Source organism: Protopterus annectens, chromosome 1.part0, assembly GCF_019279795.1.
Source record: "Protopterus annectens isolate FY-2018-M chromosome 1.part0, PAN1.0, whole genome shotgun sequence".
NCBI classification, from domain to species: Eukaryota; Metazoa; Chordata; order Ceratodontiformes; family Protopteridae; genus Protopterus; species Protopterus annectens.
Window position 1 is genome coordinate 1,801,683,549 of NC_056725.1, and position 24,422 is coordinate 1,801,707,970.

Genomic DNA, 24,422 nt, shown 5'->3' on the forward strand with positions numbered 1-24,422 from the left:
GCCAAGCATGCCTTCTCAGTACAGAACCAGTGACTGCTGCCCTGCAAGATGCTTATAGGGCTTCAAAAAGTTTCAGCTGTGTACACTTACCATAAATGTAGATGTTGAGTGTATTCACTGTTGCAGTCATCACATTTGGGTTACCTGCGTGCAGGTAGCCCTTAGCTGGCCTGAATACCAGAGTCTTTGGATTCCTGCGTCGGATGCTGTCGCTTCCTTCATGACGTCAGGTGTATAAAACATGCAGCCGACACAATTACATCAGTTTTTCTTGCCCCACATGTCAGGTGCCCCCACAATGGGAAGCAATTATATGTTAAGGTACACCTCCAACCAGAAGCAAAGTCACCAGAAAAATTTAAATATACCAAACAAGAAGGAAAGGTAGAGCCAAGAGAAGTCATGGGGCTGGAGGGAGGGTAACCAGACTGCAACAGTGAATACACTCGAACATCTACATTTATGGTAAGTGTACACAACTGTACTGTGTTCTTCATGTTTCAATGCTGCAGTCATCACATTTGGGTAGATTCCCAAAGCTAAAGAAGGGAGGAGGAAGTTAAAGAGCATTAGTGCCAGCTGTTAAGCCCTGCAAGAATGTAGTGGCAAAACCAGCTCTGGATTTGAAAAAAAATGGCATGCGGTAATGCTTGGTGAAAGTATGTACAGAGCTCCAGGTAGCAGCTTCTAGGATGTCCCTAGTAGGGACTCCCCTGAAAAAGGCTGCAGAGGTAGATGCAGCCCTGATGAAATGTGATCTTATCCCCTGTGGGGTAGGTTTTCCATGGTGCTTGTAGAAGAAATGAATGCAATAGGCTATCCATTTGGAAATTGTTTGCTTTGACATGGATTTCCCCTCTGCCCCTGCAGCAAAGCCAACTAGCAGCTGTTCAGATTTTCTTTGAAGCTTAGTCCTGTCCAAATAAAATCTAGGTTGTCTGTGCACACCCAGAGAGTGCAGTATTCGTTCCCCTTTGTTTTGTGGATTAGGGAAAAAAGAAGGCAAATGAATGGACTGATTTAGGGCCACACTAGACACCACCTTGGGCATAAAGGAAGGATTTGTCCTAAGGAAAACCTTGTCTGCATGGAAGATAATGAAGGGTTCCACTGCCATGAGGGCCTGTAATTCAGACTCTCTTCTTGCTGAAGTGATTGCTAGAAGAAAGGCTGTTTCCAAGAAAGGAATTTCAATTCTGCTGTTGCAGCTGGCTCAAAAGGGGGGGGGGGGGTGAGATTTTCCAATAAAAAGTTAAGGTCCCAGGCTGGAGTGGGGGTTCTCCTGGGGGGGGTCTTAAATGTTTGGCCCCTCTAAGGAATTGCTTTAGCAGGGGTTGAGAGAAGAGGGGTGGCTCAGTATTATAATGTGCTGAAATGGCAGAGGCATGAATTTTAATTGAAGAGAAGGATAGGCCCTTGAGGAGCATTTCTGTTAAGTACTGAAGAATATGAGGTAAGCTGGGCACCATTGTGTCCATCCCCTGAGTCTTGCTCCAAGAACAGTACCTTTTCCACTTTTCAACATAGGATTTTCTAGTACTAGGCCTCCTTGCCTCCAGAATGACATCTAGCACCTGCTTACTGAGGGATGCTATTGGAGAGCTCAAGGAATTATCCAGGCTGCAAGATTCAGGGTTTGAAGCTGAGGGTGCAGAATCTGGCCTGCCTGCTGGGACAGCAGGACAGGGGTCTGAGGCAGGTGCCATGGTTACAGCAGTGTCATACTGCGCAAGAGGGGGTACCAGTGCTGGTGCGGCCAGTCTGGTGCAATCAATATTGCCCTTGGCTTGTCCTGTTTGATCTTTAGCAGAACCTTTGAGAGGAGAGGCAGAGGGGGGAAGGCATAAACTGAGAGGCTTTCCCAGGTAAAGGACAGGGCATCCACTTTCCAAGCTTGAGTGTGGGGAGTCCTTCTGCAGAGTTTGTCCAACTGGTAGTTCTGAGGGGAGGCAAACAGGTCTACATCTGGCGTCCCCCATTTGTTCCTCAAGAGGATGAATATTTTTGGTTCTAGCTTCCATTTGTGTGGATCCATGAGATTTCTGCTTAAATCATCTGCAGTGAATTTAGCTTGCCTGGCAAGAATTGAGCTTGTAGGTGCACTCGGTAGCTTAAGGCTGTGTTCCATGGAGCCATGGCTAATCGGCAGACAGGGTACGAGTGGGTTCCCCCCGCTTATGTCCAACATAACTCTGGTGTTGTCTGTCTTTATGAATAGTTGTCCTGGAAGAATGTGGTCTTTGAAGGCTGTCAGGGAATTCTGTACAACTAACATTTCTTTTTGATCGATATGCAGGTGCATCTGTCTTGGGTTCCATTTGCCCTGAATGCACTGCCCTGCCAAGTGAACCCCCCATGCATAATCTGATGCATCTGTTGTTAGGGTTTGGGTGGCAGGGGTTAGAGAGAAAGGTAGTCCCTTGATGTGGTAGCTGGTCTCTACCCACCAAAGGAACTCTATCTTTATACAAGGAATGATGGGAATCATTGATTCCAGGTCCTGAGAATGTTGACACCATAGGCTTTTTAGATACCATTGTAGTTTCTTCATATGCAGTCTTGCATATGGAATTTGTAGAATGCAAGAGGCCATGAACCCCAGGGCTTGCAGAATTTTCCTTGCAGATAGCTTGGGTTTTGGGGCCAAGTAGGTTGTCAAATAAACTCGTTTCTCTGGAGTGAGGAAAACCATCTGGGAAGTTGTGTTCAAGCTTGCTCCCAGAAATACAATCTGTTGGCAGGGTACTAGGTGAGACTTTGTTTCGTTTATGGTGTACCTCAGTGATGTTAGAAGTTTCTTTACGAATGCCGAATGTTGTAACAGCAAATCCCGTCTTTCTGCCTGAATCAAACAATCGTCTAAGTATGGGTATATTTGAATGTTTCTCTGTCTGCAAAATGCAATGGCTGGAGCTAGACACTTTGTGAAGACCCTGGGTGAAGCAGATATGCCAAATAGGAAGTGCAGAGAACTGATAGTGCATGGTGCCTGCCCGGAAGCATAGGTATTTTCCCTGCAAGATTCCCTTATTGGAATGTGCAGGTAAGCTTCCTTTAAGTCTAAAGTTGCCAGCCAGGCATCTTTGCCTAGCATAGGAAGAAGCTGTTAAAGTGTTAGCATTTTGAATTTTAGAATTACCAGAAAGGTGTTTAGAATAGAGAGGTCCAGGATAGGATGCCAGGAGCTGTCTTTTCTGGGTACCAGGAAAAGTCTTGAATAAAAAACTTGTCCCCTTTGTTCTGTTGGGACAGGATGAATAGCCCTGATAGTTAGAAGAGAAGGAACCTGCTGTTGGGCCTCTGCCTATTGATTTGGGGGTAGGTCTGGCCAACCGTATGGGGTTGGTAGTGTGCGGAAGTGGAATCTGTATCCTTGGGAAATTATGTTCATAACCCATTTGTCCTGGGTAATGAGTTCCCAGTTTTTTGCATGCAGGGTGAGCTTTCCTCCTAAGGGAGCAGACAGTTGAGCAGGGCTTGGAAGGGTTAAGGTTAAATCTTTGTGCCATTTTTACATAGGGGGTGGCTTACTACTCCCTGCTTTGGAAGTGGGAGACCCCCACAGCTTAGGTCGGTGTGCAGCCTGAGACTGTAACCTAGGTGGTCTGCTGTTCTTGGGTTTGGACTGAAGGCCTGGAAGAGGCTGGAAGGGACCAATTCTTTGAAGACCAATGCCTACTAAATCTGGGAGGCTGTACTTGTAGGAACTGTAACAGTTTGCACAGATTAAGCTTTTTCCTCCATCCTTTTGAGGACTTCTGCTTTGTTGCCAAAAAGGCAGTTTTAGTTTAAGGGTGCATCCAGTAATTTAGCTTTAACATGATCTGGCAAGTTTTGCTCCTTAAACCAAGCATGCCTTCTAAGTACAGACTCAGTGACAGCAGCCTTGCAAGATGCTTCTAAAGCATCAAAACCACTTTGCAAAGTATGTTTACCAACTTGTTCTGCAGAATGCATTAAATCCTGTAATTCTTTGTGTTCAGCACAGTCAGGAGTTAACATCATTTTCTGTTTAAGTAGTCCCATTATATGCTGCTGATACTTTAACATATGAAACTGGCAATTTAAAGCCCTAATGGCCAAAGTAGCAGAAGTATATACCTTCTTACCCCATCTGTCTAAGGCTCTAGAATCTCTATCAGAAGGGGTAGGATTATTGGCAGCAGTAGCCTTAATGCCTTTTGGTCCTTGGAAAATTATTTCTGGATCCGCAGTAGGATTTTTAAAGAGGAACTTGCGAGAGTCAGGTACTCTATAAAACCGGTCAGGTTTTCTGGGAGCTGGAGGTAGTGTGTGCCTGGGGAAAGGCTAGATTCCAAGAAATCATCATCAACAATGTCCAGAACAGGAGGGATAGCTAAAGTCCCGTGTTGAGGAAGGAGTAAGAATTCCCTAAGCCTCTTTTTGGAGTCAGAGAAATCCTGGCTTTCACCAAAAGAAAAATCTTCTGGAGGGAAAGCAGAGGGAATGGAATCCTCTGCATCAGAATCCTCGTAGGTAGATAAGGGCAAATCCCGGTAATTAGAAGGAACAGAAATTTCAGATTCCTGATCAGATGAATCAGAAGGAAAATCAGCTCTAGGTCTCTTAGAGGGGGAAGGCTGGCTTCCCCTAATTACAGTAATAAGGTCTTCAGCCATTCTAAGCGTTTGTTTTTTAGGCATATGGGCCTGAGCCCTGCAGTTTGGACGGCAGTTTCCTAGGCGTGGTGCGAGTTTTAGGCCTGGAAGAAGAAGATGGCGTTGGTTTAAAATGCAAATCTGTAGGCCTGAATACACCCTCAGAAGCCGGTACCTGCACAGCGGCTCTGGACCCATCCAAGGTAGAGACATCCGCAGGTTGCATAGTCGAAGCATCTTGCGGCATACCGGACTCAGAATGGGTCTCAGTAGAGGCCTGTGACTCTGAAGTAGCGGGCATCAAGGGCTGCGAAAGTGCCTCACTGAGTACCAGCGGACTGCCGACTAGCTTAACAGAAGAGTAGTCAGCGGTTTTGGACCTATGCTGTCTGTCTCTGTCTTTATCCTTATGTTTTTTCAGAAAATCGGTAGTCGGATGGCCTAAAGAAGCCATTTCAGAGTACTGAGCTATTAGTATCACTTTTGGCTGTTCCTCCCTGATCTTCAGTAGAACCTTGTACATCAATGGAAGAGGTGGGAAGGCATACACTGTTAGGGCTTTCCAGCTGAAAGAGAGAGAGTCCACCCTCCAAGCTTGTGGGTGGTATGTCCTTGAGCAGAATGTCTTCAGTTGATTGTTGAGTGGGGAGGCGAACAAATCTATCTTCGGCATTCCCCATGTCTTTGCTATGAGTTGGAAGATGTCTGGGTACAGCATCCATTCATGTGCATCCATGGTAGTTCTGCTTAAGCTGTCCGCCAGTGCATTTTCTTTCCCTGGCACGAATTGGGCCTGTAGTTGGATATTGAGATTCAGGCATAGTTCCCACAGATTCATAGCCATCCGGCATAGAGGGTAGGAATGTGTGCCTCCCTGCTTGTTTATGTACCACATGACCGTGGTGTTGTCTGTCCTTATTAGCAGGTGTCCTTGCTGGAGGAAGGGTTTGAATGCCTCGATTGCATGCCTCACTGCCAGCATTTCCTTTTGGTTTATGTGCATGCTTAGCTGTCCTTGAGGCCATAGGCCTTGGATACATTTGTTCTCCATGTGTGCTCCCCATCCTCGGTCTGAGGCGTCCGTGGTGATGGTCTGCCTTGGTTTTGGTTTGTTGAAAGGCAACCCTCTGTTGGACTGGCAGGCCTGAGCCCACCACAGGAATTCCTTTTAAAGGCATGGAATGATTGGTATCATGGTTTCTAAACTGTGACGGTGCTGAGACCATACATTCCGGAGGTACCATTGTAATTTCCTCATATGCAGCCTGGCATGCGGTATTAGAATTATGCAAGATGCCATGTAACCCAGGGCCTGCAGGATTTTCCTTGCAGTAAGCGGAGTTTGTCTTGTCAGAATCATGAAGTAATCTGGAAGTTGTTTTTGTTTTTCTTCTGTGAGAAAGGCCATTTGGGTGGTTGTGTCCAGATCTGTACCCAAAAAGGTTATCCTTTGGGATGGTACTAGTCTTGACTTTTGGATGTTGACTGTGTATCCCAAGGTCTGCAGTAGGTGTATGGCATAGGCCAAGTCCTTTATCAAATTTTCCTTGTTGTCCGCTTGTATTAGGCAATCGTCCAGGTATGGGTAAATTTGTATTCCCTGTAGTCTGCAATGTGCAATTACTGATGCCAGGCATTTCGTGAATACTCTGGGCGCAGTAGATAAGCCAAAAGGCAATGCTGAGAATTGATAATGCTCTGATCCTGCAAGAAATCTGAGGTGTCTTCTGCAGTTTGGTCGAATAGGGACATGCAGGTATGCCTTCTTGAGATCTAGAGTCACCAGCCAAGTCTCCTTGCCCAACATGGGAAGAAGTTGCTGTAGGGTCAGCATTTTGAATTTTGGCACAATGAGATAAGTGTTCAGTGTGGACAGGTCGAGAATAGGCCTCCATTGATTTTCCTTTCTTGGTACAAGGAATAGTCTGGAGTAAAATCCTTGGCCTTGTTCTGAACATGGTACCTTTTCTATAGCTTTCATCTGAAGTAAATTGCTGATTTGTTTTAAAGCCTCTGCCCTCTGAATTGGTGGAAGGTTTGGCATTCCGCCTCTTTTTGGCAAAGTGTGAAAGTGGAACCTGTATCCTTTGTCTATTATTTGCAGTGTCCATGTATCCTTTGTGATATAATGCCAGTTTTTTGAGAATAAAGCCAGCTTTCCGCCCAAGGGTGCTTCTAGTTGATCCCTGGTAGGCGGAATCAGAGTTAAGTCATTGACCCTGTCCTGATGTAGTAGTTGTTGTTGCTGTTGCACTACTCCTCTGGTTGGCAGGCTGCCACTGACGGCCTCTGTAGGAGCCATTCGATTGACCTCTGCCTCTAGGGCGCCTGTTCCTGCCTCTCTGGGCTCTGTCTGAGTCTGGAAAGGACCAATTCTTAGTAGGCCAGTTTCTGCTGAATCTCGGTGGTTGAACTTGCAGGAAATCTTTATCTGTTTGCACAGATTTTGCCTTTTCTTCAACCTTTTTTAAGATCTCCTGAGCAGAGGAGCCAAATAAATTTTGTTTCTCCATTGGAGCATCCAGGAGTTTAGCTTTGACATGGTCTGGCAAAGATTGCTCCTTCAGCCAGGCATGCCTACGAATAACTGCCCCAGTCATAGCTGATCTAAATGAAGCCTCCAGTGCATCATAGCCACATTTTAAGAAATGACTACTAACCTGTTGTGAGTTGTGTACCAAATCCTGAAGGGATTTACGGTCTAGGGATTCAGGAGAAGAACGTTTCTTATTCAGTTCATCTAACAAATACTCCTGGTACTGTATCATATGAAATTGACAGTTTAATGCCCTGACAGAAAGAGTTGCAGAAGTATACACCTTCTTTCCCCATCTCTCTAAAGCTCTAGACTCTCTGTCAGAGGGTAGAGGATTTTTGGCAGTAGCGGCCGCAACCCCTTTAGGGCCCTGAGAAATAGTTTCTGGGTCTGCATAATGGGCTTCATACAAATGGAAATGAGAATCTGGGACCCTGTAGTATCTGTCAGGTTTGGCAGGGGCCGGAGGGAGAGTATCAGGGGCTGTACTGACATCATTGTACACATCATCAATTACATTCAAAACAGGAGGTATAGCTAAGGGCCTATGCTGAGGCAAATGCAAAAAGGTCCTTAATCTTTTTCTAGAATCAGAGAAATCCTGACCTTGCCATTGAAAATGCTCTCTCATGGAGTGTAGAGTCTCACCAAAGGAAAACTCTTCAGGAGGGGAGGCCGAAGGGATAGATTCCTCTGCATCTGAATCCTCATAAGGCGAGTAAGCCCCTTCCTGGTGGTCTGACAACTCAGATCCATCCGTGGAATCATCTGAGGAGTGTGGATCAGAGGGGTCAGTCCTGGGCCTTTTGTCTGGAGGAGGTGGAGAGGCCCTGTCTGGGTGAGGTTGTGAACCCCTAATTAAGGAAATAAGGTCCTCAGCAAGGCTGAGGATCTGTGAACTAGAGGAAGGCCTCTGGGAGGTAGATTTGGCAGGCAAAGCTTTTGAAAGTTTGGCAGCTTTAGCCCTTGAAAAGGCCTTAATGGACGTGGAAGCAGGGGGCCTAGCTGCCCCACGTGCAGGGGTAGAAATGTCCAAAGGTAGGGTGTCGGACAATTCCTGAACACTAGCTTTGGTAGGTAGTTCTGAAGCCGACTCAGCCGGGGCCTCTCGGGCCTCGGTGGTTGGAAGTTTGGTTTCGGAAGAAGGATTCGCCGAGGACTCGGTTTCGGCCGAAACTGAGACACTCGCGGTAGGCCTAGCCGTGGTTTCAGCCGAAACCGCGGGCCGCGAGTGTCGGTCCTTTTCCTTGCGTTTTTTGACCATATGCGAAGTCAGAGTCTCCGACAGCATATTATAAGCAAAAGCGGCTCCAAAAAATTCCTCTGCAAACTCCGACCGACGTCTAAGAGTTGTCGGTTTAAGGAGGCACAGGCTAAACAGGCCGATACGTCGTGGTCTGGGCCTAAGCAAGGAAGGCAGTAAGAATGGAAATCCTTATGAGGTATTTGTTTCCCACAAGTTAAACAATTATTTACTTTGTCTGACATCGGCTGAGGCAAGAAAGAGTCCCCAACGGGGTACTTAGCTTTTTTTGAAGTCTTCGGTAGCTGAAATCGCTGGATCTGACCGATCGGCACTTGCGAACAGCTTCTGCTTCGAGCACCGCGCTGCAAGAAAGACTGAGGAAAATGGCGTCGGCTGATGCTTTTATACCCCAGACGCTCTGACGTCGGGGAAAGTGCGACATCAGCCGAGGCCAGACCCAGACTTTGGAATCCAGCCGACCGAAGGGCTGCCTGAGGCAGGACAACCCATATGTTATGACTGCAGATGCATCCTTGAAGGACATCGATAATTTCAGGAGTCTGCCGACCGGCATTTGCAAACTGCTTCTGGCACCGCGCGGCAAGATTGATGTAATGGCATCAGCTGCATGTTTTATGTCCGAAGCAGGAATCTGAAGACTCTGGTATTCAGGCCGGCTGAGGGCTACCTGCAGGCAGATAACCCAAATGTGATGACTGCAACAGTGAAACACGATGAACATCCACATTGCAAAGTATGCTTACCGACTTAGCTTGCAGAATGCACAAGCTCTTGTAATGCTTTGTTTTCTGCACAGTCTGTAAAGGTAGCTAATTTTTGCTCAAGTTCCATAATATGTTGCTGGTATTTCAGCATGTGTAACTGGCAACTCAATGCCCTAATGGTGAGAGTTGCAGAAGTGTATACTTTTTTTTACCCCATCTGTCTAAAGCTCAGTAATTCCTGTTCTAAGGGGTAGGATTCTTAGCTGTAGTTGCTTTTATACCTTTAGGCCCCTGGGAAATTATCTCTGGGTCAGCACTAGGAATTTGGAAAAGAAATTTGAGAGAGTCATGGACTCTGCAGTACCTGTCTGGTTTCCAAATATCTGATATCCAAAGTATACAGAGAGTTTCCATGTTTGCGGAGTATTAAAGTACAGTTGTGCAAAATGCAGCCATTTCTAAGCATATTTCACAAAGTACAGTATTGTGAAGAGTTTATTGTGCATTTGAATGTTATTACAAGTACTGGCTGTGTGTGCATGTTCGTACATAATTACAAGGGCTGTTTTTTTCAGTGTGTTTGGGCATACTTTGTTGGCACGGCCAAAGGATTTTGTAGACCAGCTCTACTTATATTTGATAATTATACTGCAGAGAATTGGACAGTGTTTGAGCAAGAGTACAATATTTTCATACAAGCTGCATTTTCTGATAAAGATGCATGTACAAAGGCATTTATTCTGCTTAATTTAGCTGGTTCAGAAGCCACAGAAAGAGAGCGTTCATTTGTATATGCACCTGTTGTATTTGCAGGAGAGGGGGGGAAACAGTCATAGTGATACTGGCTGACTTATGGGAAGACCCTGAGTGCTTAAAATGAAAATTTATTGAAATGTGTAACCCCCAAACAGATATTACAATGGAAAGGCAATTATTTTACACAAGAGATCAAAAGCCTGTTGAAACCTTTGCAGCATACACAACTGACTTGAGAAATAAAGCTAAATCATGCAGCTTTAGTGACTTAAGGGGATAAGTTGATAAAAGAAAGATGTGTGGCATTAAAGATAATGCTGTGAGAATGAGTTTGCTTTGCAACAGTAATTTAACTTTGAATAAGGCCAATGAGATTTGTCAGATATACAAGCTCACAGAAAAACACACAAATATGATTACAAATGAGAAATGCAAGCTTCCAGTATCTTGTAAAGCTCATGTTGACAGTATGCAGCACATGGTTAAAAGAAACAGGCCCAAGCACATGGCAGCAACTGTAAGCCCTGCAGTACTCACTGGGAAACCCCATAGCTTTCTAGCAAATTCCAGAGTGCGCACAGTCTCAGTGAGGCACAAGAGTGTGTCAGCAAACTCAAAGAATGTGCCTCTACTCAATTTCATAGTCAACTGTCTTAACTGTGGTGCAAATCATGAACCCAAAAGAGAAAAGTGCTTAGCTCTCGGTCAGCAATGCCACAGATAAAATAAGTGGAATAATTTCAAAAGGTTTTGTAAATTAAATATGGGGTATTCCTTTATTAAAAGAGAACAAAGAGACAAGCTGAAAAGCTGTGACCCTACTTTTTAGGTTGATGGGGTTGTCTGTGCTTAATGAAACAGTTAATGCAGTAGATTTATGGCAAAGAATGAATTATTTTGTAGTGTTCGGATTAATGGGAGACCCATAGAGCTCAAAGTTGACACAGATTTAAAGTGCAATGCTATGTCGGCAGAAAGATATTTAATTATTTATAAAATAAATATTTATTTATTACATTTGTTGACCGGGTATGCCCGACTGGCCAAAGGCCCGTTTTCAGTGAAGACCCAGGGAGAAAAGCTCGACAGTAATACAAGACAATATGCAAAACACAGCAACAGTAAACATTAGTACAACAGTAATTATTTTACAGCATCTAGAAACAATACAAATCAAAGTCTCTAACTAGTGGAGTCCCAGGGGGAAAACTCCACAGAAGCAGAAACAAACAAGTATCAGTAAATATAATACAATCAGTAGAACTGTACCATTATAGTTGCAGAAACAACCCAAGAGCAGTAAATATAATGCAATCAGTAGGACTGTACAAGAGAAAGCAGTAGATAGTATACAAGTTAAAGTTTACAAAAGGGATGCAACATTTTAAAAAAAAATTTTTTTCATGTAAAAAACATTTGCTAGAGTATGTGCTGGTGAGAAGCTTGATTTGACAAAGTGTGTGAAAATTGTTGCATATCGTGGTGAAGAAATTCAGACTGAAGGTTCAGTAGTATTTTCATGTTACTCTGCTGGGAATATCTATGACTTGCAAGTTTATGTGATCAAAAGGCACATACAGTCATTATTATGCCTCAGATATTGCCTGAAAATGGGGCTACTTTCATTTAATAAGGAAGTCCACTATGTAAGCTTGAAAGACCACTGTTCTAATTTTACCCAGTCTATTTTCTCTGCCTATGCTGATCTTTTCGAAGAAAAGCTAAGCAAGCTCTCAGTTGTGTACTCCATGAAGTTAGACCCTGAAGTCAGCTAAGTTGTCAGACCAGCCCAGAAAGTCCCAGTAGTTATGCAGAACACAGTCAAAACAGAGCTAGATAAAATGGTGCAGCAAGGTGTTATTTGTCCAGTTGAAGAACCTACTGAATGGGTATCTTCCATGGTCCTTGATCATAAGAAAAGCACAGATGATATCAGAATATGTACTGATCCGTGAGATTTGAACAAAGCACTGAAAAGACCTCATCATCCAATGCGTACAGTCAAAGAAGTCACTGCTCTTATGCCAAATGCCACTGCTTTTTCTGTCTTAGATGCAGAGAGTTCATTTTGGCAAATTTTGCTTGACCAAAAATCTTCACTGCTAACCACTTTTAGTACTCCGTTTGGCAGGTACAGATTTTTGAGAATGCCATTTGGGATAAATTCTGCCAGTGAAGTCTTCCAGCATGCAATGGAGCAAATGCTTTCTGGGTATCCATGTGCTATTATAGCAGATGATATTCTAGTAGGAGGTAATAGTGAAGCTGAGCATGACAGAAACCTCAAGAAAGTTCTGGAAGGAGCAAATGGACTGAATCTTAAGCTGAATCCTCAGAAGTGCACGTTCAGGCTACAAGTAGTTACTTATGTTGGTCATTTATTTACCAATTCAGGCTTACGACCAGATCCTTCCAAGCAAACAACAATAATCGAGATGCCAGCTCCATACAATGTTCAAGCTCTACAACATTTTCTTGGCATGGTTAACTATCTAGGCAAGTTCATTCCATACTTCAGCCAAATTTCAGCACCGCTTAGATAACTGACAAGTATCTTTGTCATGATTAGAGCACCACCGTAGAGCATTTGATGTCCTAAAACAGAGAACTGCCATTCCACCATCTCTCAGATACTATGATGTTCACAAACCAGTTACTCTTTCTTTTGATGCTTCAAAATTTGGTCTTGGTGCAGTCATTCTTCAAGAGGGCAGACCAGTAGCCTATGCACCCAGAACTCTAACCCAAAATGAAATGCGTATGCACAGATAAAGAGCTTTTCGAAGTTCCATGATTATATTTATGGTAAACCTATCTAAATTGAAATAAATCACCAACCTCTAGTCACTATTTTGAGAAAGCCTATGTGTGCAGCTCCAGCCAGATTGCAATGGTTGATGCTCAAATTACAAAAGTATAATTTCAATCTTGTCTACACAAAAGGCAACCTTCTTTATCTTGCTGATACTTTACCCAAAACACCCAGAAATACCACTGAACAGCATGAAAATGAGAAACTTGATTTTGAAATCACAGAAGTGAGAATTGTTTCTTCCACACATCTTGATGGGCTTGGAAGTCATACAACCACAGATCCAATACTTCAGAAGCTCAACTACTTTATCAGTCAAGGATGGCGTCAAAGCAATGTCGTTTACCAGTAGACCTGCAACCATATTTTTCTTACAGATTTTGTTTGACAATGGTATTATCATGAAAGGTCCAAAAGTGACTGTTCCAAAATCCTTACAAGAGTATATTACCATCTTGCATCGTGGCCACCCAGGAACTGATTATACCAAAAGAAGGGAGACAGGATTAGTATTTAGGCCTTCTATGTCACAGGATAAAGAGAGAATACTTTCACCTTGTTCTGTATGCAATATTACTAAGCCACAGAAAGAACTACTTCAGCTAAACCAGATTCTTGAACTACCTTGGTTGACGGTAGCTACAGACATTTTCGAATGGAATGGTCAACATTACTTGGCGTTACTAGACTCGTATTCCAATTGGTTAGAGACTGACCTACTTCCTAATCTAGCATCCAGTACTGTCATTACTAAGATGAAGCATCATTTTGCAGTCAATGGTACCCCGCACAAAGTTATTTCTGATAACGGTACACAATGTATAAGCCAGTAGTTCAAAAGATTTGCTTCAGAGTGGGACTTTATTCATGTCACGAGTAGACCCGAGTACCCGCATTCAAATGGTTTGGCAGAACGTGCAGTTCAAAGTGCAAAACAATTACTAGAAAAGTCAAAATGAAACAATAGTGATGTTTTCTTGAATCTCTGAAACATTCCTTGCGATAAACATCTTGGTTCACTTGCACACAGACTTTTGTCGAGACAAACCAGAACCACACTACCAATTAGTAGTACGTTATTGGTTCCGTGTGTCAAGAACAACAGATCAGTGAAAGCCCATCTGTTAAATAAGCACTTATCCCAGAAGTCCTATTAAGACAAGTCCAACAATACACCTAATCCATTATGAGAAGGGGAGATGGTGAGTAGGCAGACATCCAAAGGTTTTGATCAGATTGGAGTCGTGAAAAGTGTATGTCCAGAGTCGAGATCATACATTGTGGAATTGCAAGGAGTGAAATTTAGACAGAATCGGAAACATCTGATCCTAGTATTCGAGCCTGTACTGTAGTATCATATCCGCAAGAAAGACTATCTCAGAGCGAGTTATCCAGCATTCCAGTTCTGGAGGACATTCCAGTAAGTATCCCTGTTCCTGAGAAGAATCCCAAAACTCCTGATGCAAGTTGTTCACCGGTGACTGTCCCTGTTGCTAAACCCAGTTCTGACTGCTATATAGCTAGATCAGGTCACATTTCCAGACCATGTTCCAGACACACAGCAACTTGGACTTGAATGTTGTGTTTATTTCTTACTGTCTGTACAATTGCATGTTTCTTTTCAAATGTCATTATACATAGTGTGGGCAATTCATTAAAAAGGGAGGATGTAGATCAATATGTATGTATACCTTTAATAAGCTTTCTAAGAGCTCACACAAATGTATAAATACTAAGTATGTGTGAGCCTGACTGCCACTGTATATCTGTGTAGTTTGTCAGTTAATCAGTCTGTTTATATTTTGTACTGCTGCTATCCATCCTGATGTGTTTCTGTGTAATAAAGCATATAAATGAACTACCCCACCTGTTCGTCTTCAACATTCACAATTTACCAAAGGAAAAATTCTTTGGACTCCGCTTGAGGTATAAAAATATGTATGCAAACACTTCCAAGGAAAGATCTTAAACCTTCTAGATTTCCTTGCACATTTGGGAGCCATACATATATCCTCCCATTGTAAAATGGGGTCTATATCACGACGTCGAACTCTTAAAAGTTCGAACGTCATATGGTCGACACCATACGATCAAACTTTTAAAAGTTTAAACATTTCAACGGAGATCTCTGTACAGTGCGGAATAGGGAGATTTCCCTCTTCTGCACTGTACTGCAATCTCGGAGTTGGTATATTTAACGAGCGGGGGGTGTGGGGGTGCAGTGGGGCTTGCCCCTCCTGCTTAAACCATTCAGGAAGGTTTTTTCCTTTGGTTTATTTTTATTACATTTTCTAACTTTTGAAAGGTCGACCATATGACGTTCGAACTTTTAAAAATTCGATGTAATGACGCATAAATTGCTAATTGACTCTCTCTCTTCAATCCTTTCTAACCTCTTCTGATTGATTCCTATAGTTATCATTCAATGTTTTATATACCCTACTGATCATCCCTTTTACTGATCATCCCTTTTTAATAGCAGCTTTTTTTTCTAGTTTTCACTAAAATTTCTACTAGTGTTGTGCTTTCACTTAGGATCCCCCTATTCCTTTCTCTCTTCCTATATTATACAAGTCATTGACAGAAAATGCAATCTCTCGCCTGAGTCTAGTCCAAATGTTTTCTTGGCCTCTTCCCATTCCACTACCTTTTCCTTTCTATTACCTTTTCCTTTCTAATTATTTGCTCCCAATACTTCAATTCCTTTGGCAGTTTTCTGCAGTAAATTCTAGCCTCCTCTTGACTGTTCTGTGTATCCTTAACTGTAGTCATCTCTATTGGCAGAATCTTCTTTCTCCATTCCCATGTTGGCTTAATTCTTAGAATACATTTTGCTACTTTAGGAATATAACACCCTGCATTGTTATTGTTGTTCTCCTTAAGGATATGAATCTAAAATCCCAGTCTCTTATTTCTTGAACTTCTGCTCATTTTATCATCCCTTATCACTTTGAATTATAGCTTTCTGCAGTATTGTAAAGGGTACTAGAACTTGTCAGAGATGTGGGATGCACGGCTAGGCATAAAAAGGCCCTAGTGGTCATTAGCCTAGTACACAACTATGAACCCATGAAAAGAAAAGAGGGCTTTTTCTTGTTCCTCAACTAGAGCTGAGGAGGTAAACCAGATGGGTGGATGGCACAGGGCCTCAGAATAGCTAGCTGCATCTCCAAACCTGGCTATTTGCACCATTCCCAGTGTAACTAAATGACAAACTGCTCATCTAAGAACCTACTAAGGCCAAGACAGTGGGCACTGCCAAAGACAGTCTAGGTACATCAAAAATGTCAGTGCACGTAATCCAACAGCAGCAGTCAGGTTCCTGGTGACTGAAAAGTTGCCATATGAACAATGACAACCAGTAAGCTATGATAAGCTAAACAATGTTAAGACTTTTCAGTCACAGGTGGCAGACGGAGCACACCCAGTGGCAGCATTCATCAAACCCAAAATATCTGTTCAGAACATAAATATGATAAAATGTACAATACACCCAAGAGTTTTTGTGCCAGGTAAAGCAATATTTCTTGCTTCCCTTTATAAGTTGTGAAACTTCCAAGATGGTTATACACTGATCAACAGGTGAATTTCAGCTCTCCCGCTGTGAAAAAAGAAACTCAGAAAAAAGGGCCAGTGAAATTGTCACTTAGATAATTGTCAGTTACTGGAAGTACATTGCCTGGATGTCAGCAAATAAGAAACTTGGAGAACCAGAAAGAAAATCAACCAGAAAAGATGAAGATAAAATACTGGCTGGTCATAATCCTGCATCTAATTTAAGCTTCAGCTTTGGCACAAGAGATGGCTTCCACTCTGAAATTAAGGAACGTGAATGAGAGAGAGAAAGAGAAGGCTATCCATTAGGTTTGATACTTGAAAGCATTTATCAGAACGATGCATAGTTTAGTTTGATTTTAATGTAGCCAGTGTAGTTTTTCTTAAGGCTAAAAGTTAATTATGAAAGCATGCAACTGTTTTTCACATCTGGGAGGGGAACAGAAATGCAACAAGAACAGTGAAGAATCAATTCCAGTGGGAATACAGGGCATAACACTTGCTTTAGCATGGGAAACCTTAACTTTACATGAAGTAATGCCTATGGATGCAGCTGTCGATTTGGGACAACTGTTCCTATGTGGAGGGGGTTAAACTTCACTTGAAGACAATGTACATCATTCTGCATGTTTAAGTTAATAGGGGATGGGGTATTGTCAAAATAGATTAATTTTTTGTTTGTTTTGTTTGAGGGGTTTTACTCAAGCAAAAAGTCTTGAAACATGCAACAGTGGTTCAAATGGAGACAAGAACTAATTATTAAAACATCAGCCTGCCAAACATTACTGTGTGGACATGACACACAAGTTGGAAATACACATTCAAAACAAAACAGTCACGTATAACAGGTGGGAACAGCAGCAGGACCATGTGGGATCAAATGCAATGATCCATTTTTAAACACCTTTACTAAATGATTATGTTTCAAAGACATAAGAACAATGCAATAAAAAACAGAAAACATCAGTAAACATTTCCATGCATTATACTTATTTTCTTTTCAACAATTATCAGTCATTATATATTACACATACATTGGTCAATTCCTGCCTTCCCTTAAAGTTCGCTCCTCTTCCTGTATATTATTCTGTTATGTATTATTCCCACCAAATCCATTTATTTTAATTTAGTTTGCTCCTTCCCTTTTTTAAAGAGCCTGCCTCCATTTCTATCCCCTTTATAATATTCAGTACTTCAGTTACAGATGGTTTAAGATTGTTTTTAATTCATGTATTTGACATTTGATTACCAGGAAAGTATAAATAGGAAGGAGCCCATTTTCAGTGGAGGCCCGGCGAGAAAAACCTCTTACACTAAAATGTGATGTGTTGCGTCAGAAACCCTGCTTACAAGCAGTATCAGTAGTACAAGTGCACTTATATTTGGTGAAGAAAGCTGTGGGTTCTACTTCCACTCCATATGGATCAACTGCTTACTCTGCAGTGCAGAATAAGGGGGTGCTGCACTCATGATGGTTTAACATCTCATCTGAAGGATGGTACAAAGTCCATATCTGTTTGACTTGGGGATAGCTCAGGTAGACATAAAACAAATCCCACCATAGCTATCAAAAGGAGTAGGGAAAGTCTCCTATGCCCTGGCCAAATTTCTCCCTAGAAGTATAAATACCACCATCTCAGGTCTCCCATGAAGAGAGGCTACTAGCATAGTGGGACAAATACGGTTAACAAAGGACACAAAAATAAAAAATAAATAAATAGAACAGACTGAAATGTATTTAAATGTAGCACCAAGTTTCTAACTTCCTTTTCCTTTACTCTTAACAGAAATAAAAATGTTTTCATCAGCTCAAATTAGCTTGTTTTGCTACTAGATGTTGATACATTCATCCTACACAAGGTGCCAATAATGAATACATTTACAGAAGAAATATTACACTAAAGAACATCTGATACTCACCATAAAAGATACTATTGAGCAGTATGTCCCTGCTGAAATAATTGTATGTGTGTGTGTGTGTGTGTGTGTGGGGGGGTAGTCTGCACTCAGATCACCAAATTGTTTTCTAAACTGTAAGATGTCCCTACCTGCATGGAGATGAAATCTGCAAGATTAATCACAATCCTTCTCTGTTCTTCCACACTACAGCCCTGCTGGAAGGCTTACATGAATATCCAGCCAAAGAAAGACCAAGCAAATTAAGGCTGCAGTTATAGGACAAGTGTATTGGAAGTAGACCTCAACTCCTAAATCAAGGCATCCAGCAAGTTCAGTAGACAGGACTTTTTAACATTAGAAAGATGTCAATTACTTGTAAATCTAGTTTATATCTGGATACAGTACCTGCAATAGTGAGAGCATGCAAATGACCAGTGGGGAATGGAGAAAGGCAATGCCCACTGAAACAAGGACCTTCTGCTTATAGGTCACCTGTTATGGTCAATATCTTATACACCTGGCTTTACCCTCCTTCAGACAATGGACTTTCTGCACTACTACTACCACTACTAATATCTACTTATAAAGCAATGGACTTATAAGGTCTGTGAGAAGAAAGGCTGTACAGCATCTTATAAGATTGTGATAAAGCCACTCCAAAAATGGTAGTTTGTACTGTTAATATTTATACTGAACATGTGAACTGGACAGTGTGGCTACTTCAATAATATTCTAAATAAACAGAAGCCTTAAAAATGCTGTTGTGGTAAAAGCTGCCTTGTTGGTCTTATCTGTGAATGCATTCCCATATTTCATAGCCGCAAATAATGTAACAGGTCAACTACGTGATTAAGGTACTTTCAGTTATTGGTAGCCTTTCCTCTTCTTTTTTGAATCGCAAACAATTGGCATGTTTTTCATTATGGTTTATGTCCATAACATGCATTACTTCACACGTCTGAGAACACCCACAAAAAGCAGTACTCTCTCCCTTTCACCTGTTTCTGTGAAATAACTGAACAGCCGGCTTATGGACTACTGCCAAGACAAATGTTAACAAAAAGGATAAGTTGATTTTGAGTAACAATAAATCCCTGCACAAGGCTCCCTACATGAAAACATGCAAGTCAGAGAACCCTAAGGCAGTGATGGGCTGCCATTAAAAATACAGTTTTCAATGAGAACTTTTTTGTTCTTATTTCCCTAGTAGCTGAAGTGGAAGATGATGAGTTTCTGCATGACACAGCCAAGGTCCTAGAAATAAAAATATGTATGCCTGAAGATTCTGGGGAGAAAAACCTTTTTCATGAAATGCATTTACCAAGAAGGATACAGGAGAACCCCTAGACTGCATCATTTGTCAGGTGTACCCTGACAGCACACAGACAAGGGTCTCCTCAAAAAACATCCAACAGAGATGGGGCTGTTCAAGAAGAAAACATACCCCCACCCCCCACCCCCAATGGAGTTCCATACACAGAATTTCTTAAATATGCACAAGTGAAAAGTTCCTGTGGAACATTTCTTGGCCTCTACCAGAAACTAACTTGAGAGGAAAACAGCTTGTGGTATGAAATCAACTAGAAAAATGCTCAGAGCAGAAAGCTTTAGGAATGATAGGTCATAGAACAGGTATGAGTGCTTGATAACCCACTCCACATAAAGGATCAAAGTGGAAAAAGTATCAAACAGAAAATTCATCCCGGGGATCACTACAGTGGCTCTACTCGACAGAGGCACTAGGAACTAAGGTTGGGTGGCATGATGTCAGGGTAATCCTATGGGCTAGGCTTGTAAAGGCTCCAGGGCCATTAGCCTAGTACACACATATGGGATGTTACTAACAGACAGAGGCACTTACCTCCCACCTGCTTCAGAACGGAGTACTGCTGTTACCTTCAGCTTGGCCTTTGAACCTTTTCAATTATGGAAACTGGAAGGGAGATGTTGACAAGGCTCTTATGCTTTGTGCCACAGCACAATGATTCTTCGACAATTCCCTCATTAGGGAGTTGTCCTTGGAGGCAAACAGGTCTAATTCTGGTGGACCCATGCCTTCTGAGTTTTATAAATTCTTCTAACATCTACTCATGGTTCGTACCTCCCAATCTGCTGAAAGCTCTGCCAACACATTCCGATAGCTGGCAAATTTCTATTTAAGGAGTAAACTAAAACATTTCAGAGTTTTACCAGAAAGACTCATCCAGACTCTGCTACACTTTGCTGTGAAGGAAAGGTTAGTTTGCTGTTATTTTTTGTATTACTGTATTGCCTTTCTGTATTTTGAATACTGTAGTTTGTTTTCTTTACCTTGTGTTTTGCTTGCATTCTGTTTTAACAGCATAATAAAACTTCAAAAGAGACCACAGCTCTCTCTGTTCCGAGTCAGGCAGAAATAAGAACTGATTAATGAAGGACTCATTCATAAGACAGAAGAGGTCACTTAAGGTTAATCACTTGTTAACAGAGGGGGTGGAGCTAGGAACTAAAATTTCTATTTAAGGAGTAAACTAAAACATTTCAGAGCTTTACCAGAAAGGCTCATCCAGACTCTGCTACACTTTGCTGTGAAGGAAAGGTTAGTTTGCTGTTATTTTTTGTATTACTGTATACCACTGTCTTTCTAGTTGCCCACCTCTTATGTTAATCTGACCATATATCTCATTTCTCTCTACTTTCACTGGCTTATGTGAGTAATCACAAAATCATGACTTCTGAAATCCCACCCCTTCAATTATTTAAATTTATTGGCCATCCTACTGTATTTCATAGTACCAAAATACAAAAGTGACCACCCCTTTGTCCATCTTGTTGTTTTAAAAATAGTAACTATCCACTAAACCTTAACTGTCTGCCTGGGATGACATGACTGACAGACCACGATGCTTTGCCAGAGATGGCCTGCACCTGTCGCCCCTGGGATTCAGGTTACTGGCTAAGGCCCTTGCCACCCCTATAGTGCCTTTTTTAGGCAAACTTCAAAGGACAAAACCACCACCATAACAAGTACAAGCATGCAAAATCTGAAGGTAATGCTACTCAATGCTAGAAGTCTAAACCTCAAAATGCACTCTCTCGAGGCTCTCCTAAAAATGGAGAACATTGATATCTGTGCAGTAACTGAGACCTGGTTCAAGGCTCCAGAGAGCACCCCTGCAATACCAGGCTACAACTCTTACCACACTTTTCGGCCACCAAACCAGGACCGAAACACTAAAGGTGGAGGAGTGTCAATATTCACACCACCAGGCTAGTTGGCCAACACAATGTGTCTGAAATTCTCCAAGTGCAACTAACACTAGGTAAGACTGCAATCCAAATTGTAGCTTGCTACAGATCCCCCACCATACCCCAAGATTCTCACTACACCTTTCTAAACATACTGGAAAATATTAACATAGAACCAAACACCCTAATACTGGGTGATTTTAACTACCCTGCCATTAACTGGGAAAACTACTAATGTCCCAACACCTTTGCGCAACGGTTCTTGGAATTCATAAATTCCAACGCCCTGGATCAACTAATCCATAGTCCCACCAGGGGCTCCAATATCCTAGACCTGGTCATTACCAACATGGGAAATCAATGCTCCATACCTATGGTCACCCCCTCGTTAGTCAGGTCTGACCATAAGCTAATCACCCTTAACATCCACATCCCACCTCCACCCCGCAGTAAAGAAACCACCATAAAAAACTTCTCCAAAGCCAACTTCATGCTACTCAAGTCAGAAGTGACAAACTTCATGACACCCATGCAGACGGGAACTGAAAGTTCAACTGCTGAATCCTACACTATGGCACTGTACGAGCACATCCACTCATGCATGAATCGTGCCATCCCAAATAGAACCAAAATGCTCTCATCCAAAAAAAGGAAGCCAATCTGGCGGTCCCCTGCCATAAACCAACTTTACAACAAAAGGAAGAAACTTTTGCAGAAAAGAAGAAAAAAATCCCAGGATGCAAAAAAACTCCCTTACTAGCCTCAGTAAGAAACTGAGATGCCTCATAAAATCCTCCAAAGCTAGTTACGAAAATAAAATTGCCAAAGATTCCAAAGACAACCACAAAACATTCTATAATTATGTCAAGAATCTAAATGGCAATGCTCAGATCTGCTCTGAGCTAAAACAGAATGGCATTAAATATACTGATCCGAAGGATATTGCCAATATCCTGGCAGATCGATTCAGTGCCAACTTCACCCCACTCTCACTCCCTAAATGGCCCATCTCAATACCGGAAGATTGCCAAATTCCAGTAATAACAGCCACACAGGTACAAAACGCACTCTCTAAAGCCAAGAATACAGCATCCATGGGACCAGATGACATCCCGGGCTGTGTACTACATGAACTACAATATGAACTGGCACCTCACCCAAGTGTCATGTTTAATCATAGCCTCACCTCAGGTTTCGTGCCCACTGAGTGGCGCAGAGCTACAGTTATCCCAATCCACAAGGGGGGATCCACCTTGCATCCCAGAAACTACCGTCCCATCAGTCTGACAAGCCTCATCTGCAAGGCCATGGAGCGTATTATCATGGAACTTATAAACAAAGACATTGGCAACCTTCAAACACTGGACCCCACCCAGTTTGGGTTTGTGAAGGGCTGATCTTGTCTCCTGAACCTGATTGACTTCTTTGAATTAGTCTCCAGAGCCATGGACAAGGGTAAGGTGGTCCACGCAACCTATCTAGACCTTGCCAAGGCCTTTGACACCATCCCCCACTCTGGAATCATAGATAAACTTACTAAGTTGGGCATTAATCCCTATGTCACCCAATGGGTTGCTAAATGGCTTACTGATAGAACCCACACTGAAAAAGTAGCAGACTCCAAATCCAGTTCCAGACAAGTGACAAGTGGAGTACCTCAGGGTTCAGTCCTGGGGCCGCTCTTGTTTGGCATCTACTTCTCTGAAGTACAGGTCAACACTAAGGGACTCTGGCTAACAAAGTTTGCAGATGACTGCAAACTGGGAGTCATTATTGAATCCCCAAATGATGTAGATACTCTACAAAAGGGCCTTACAGAAACAGATGCTTGGTGCCAGAGCCATGGGCTCAAGCTCAATGCCAAGAAATGTATTGTTATCCCTTTGGGAAAAACATGTATCCATGAATTACCATATAGGTGGCAGTACACTAAACACAGAAAGTGTGATAAGAGACTTAGGGACACAGGTGGACAGTGGTCTCACCTTCGATAACCACATCGCCACAACAGTCAGGAAATCTTTCTATGTGGCACACCTCATCACGAAGGGCTTTTCATCCAGAAAAAAGGAGGTCATTGTCCCACTGTACTCATCCCTCAGACCCACTATAGAATACAACGCCCCATTTGGTATGTACCTCTCAAGACATCTGCAACAACTGGAAAGGCCTCAGAAAGAATCACAGGCCTAAAGCAGATGCCTTACGCTGACCGCCTTAAAAAACTCCAGCTATACTCTGTCGCATATCGTTTACTCAGAGGCGATCTCTGCTTAACATACAAGGCCATGTCAAACCCAGAGTTGTTGGACATGCTACACTTAAAGAAATCCCAATCCCTCAGAGCTAGACGCTCCAGGGATCTAAACCTTATCACAATAAACAAAACATGTTGGAGGGATAGGTTCCTGACCCAGAGACTCCCCAGACTCTGGAATAGATTGCCCATACATGTCAAGCAGAGTGCCTCTTTGGACCTCTTCAAGAGGAACCTTGACGATTGGATGGGAGAAAGGAAATTCACCCCAGGGATCACGTCAGTCACCCTGCTAGACAGGGGTCCACGAAAGTAAATAATGTGGGAAAAAATAGCCAGGGAATTGTTATGGCTAGGCTTGTATAGGCCCTAGGGCTGATAGCCTAGTACCAACCAATGAACCTATAAGATGGCTTCCAGTAGGCTCTAACCTCAGACTGATCTCAGAGTGTATGGCTAACATGTATGGGGTACAGCTGCATTTTACCCCTCCTCAATATGCTGATGTGCTATATCGATGATCATGATCCCAAATTACTTTGTCAATTTGGTTTGGGATACTGGCTATATTGTATGTTGTTGGAGAATTTGGTTTTCCAAGTATGAAATTACTGCATTTCATTTTAAACAATTTTCTGTACAGCAATATTTAGCGTGGGTCAACTCTTGCTGTAATGAATTGGTAGCAAAGGACTGTTTGACAATAATGCCCATTTTGCAGTCATCAGCAAACTTAGTTAGCCAGAAATCTGGATATATGGTTTGAGGTCAAAGTATTTGCCAAAAATC

At 42.4% G+C, this 24,422-nt stretch overlaps 1 protein-coding gene across 3 annotated transcripts in view; it reads right to left on the minus strand.

Moving 5' to 3' along the window:
* UTRN (utrophin) overlaps window positions 1-24,422 on the minus strand; it is a 4,744,936-nt gene that overhangs the window by 2,943,823 nt on the left and 1,776,691 nt on the right. The window lies entirely within an intron of this gene.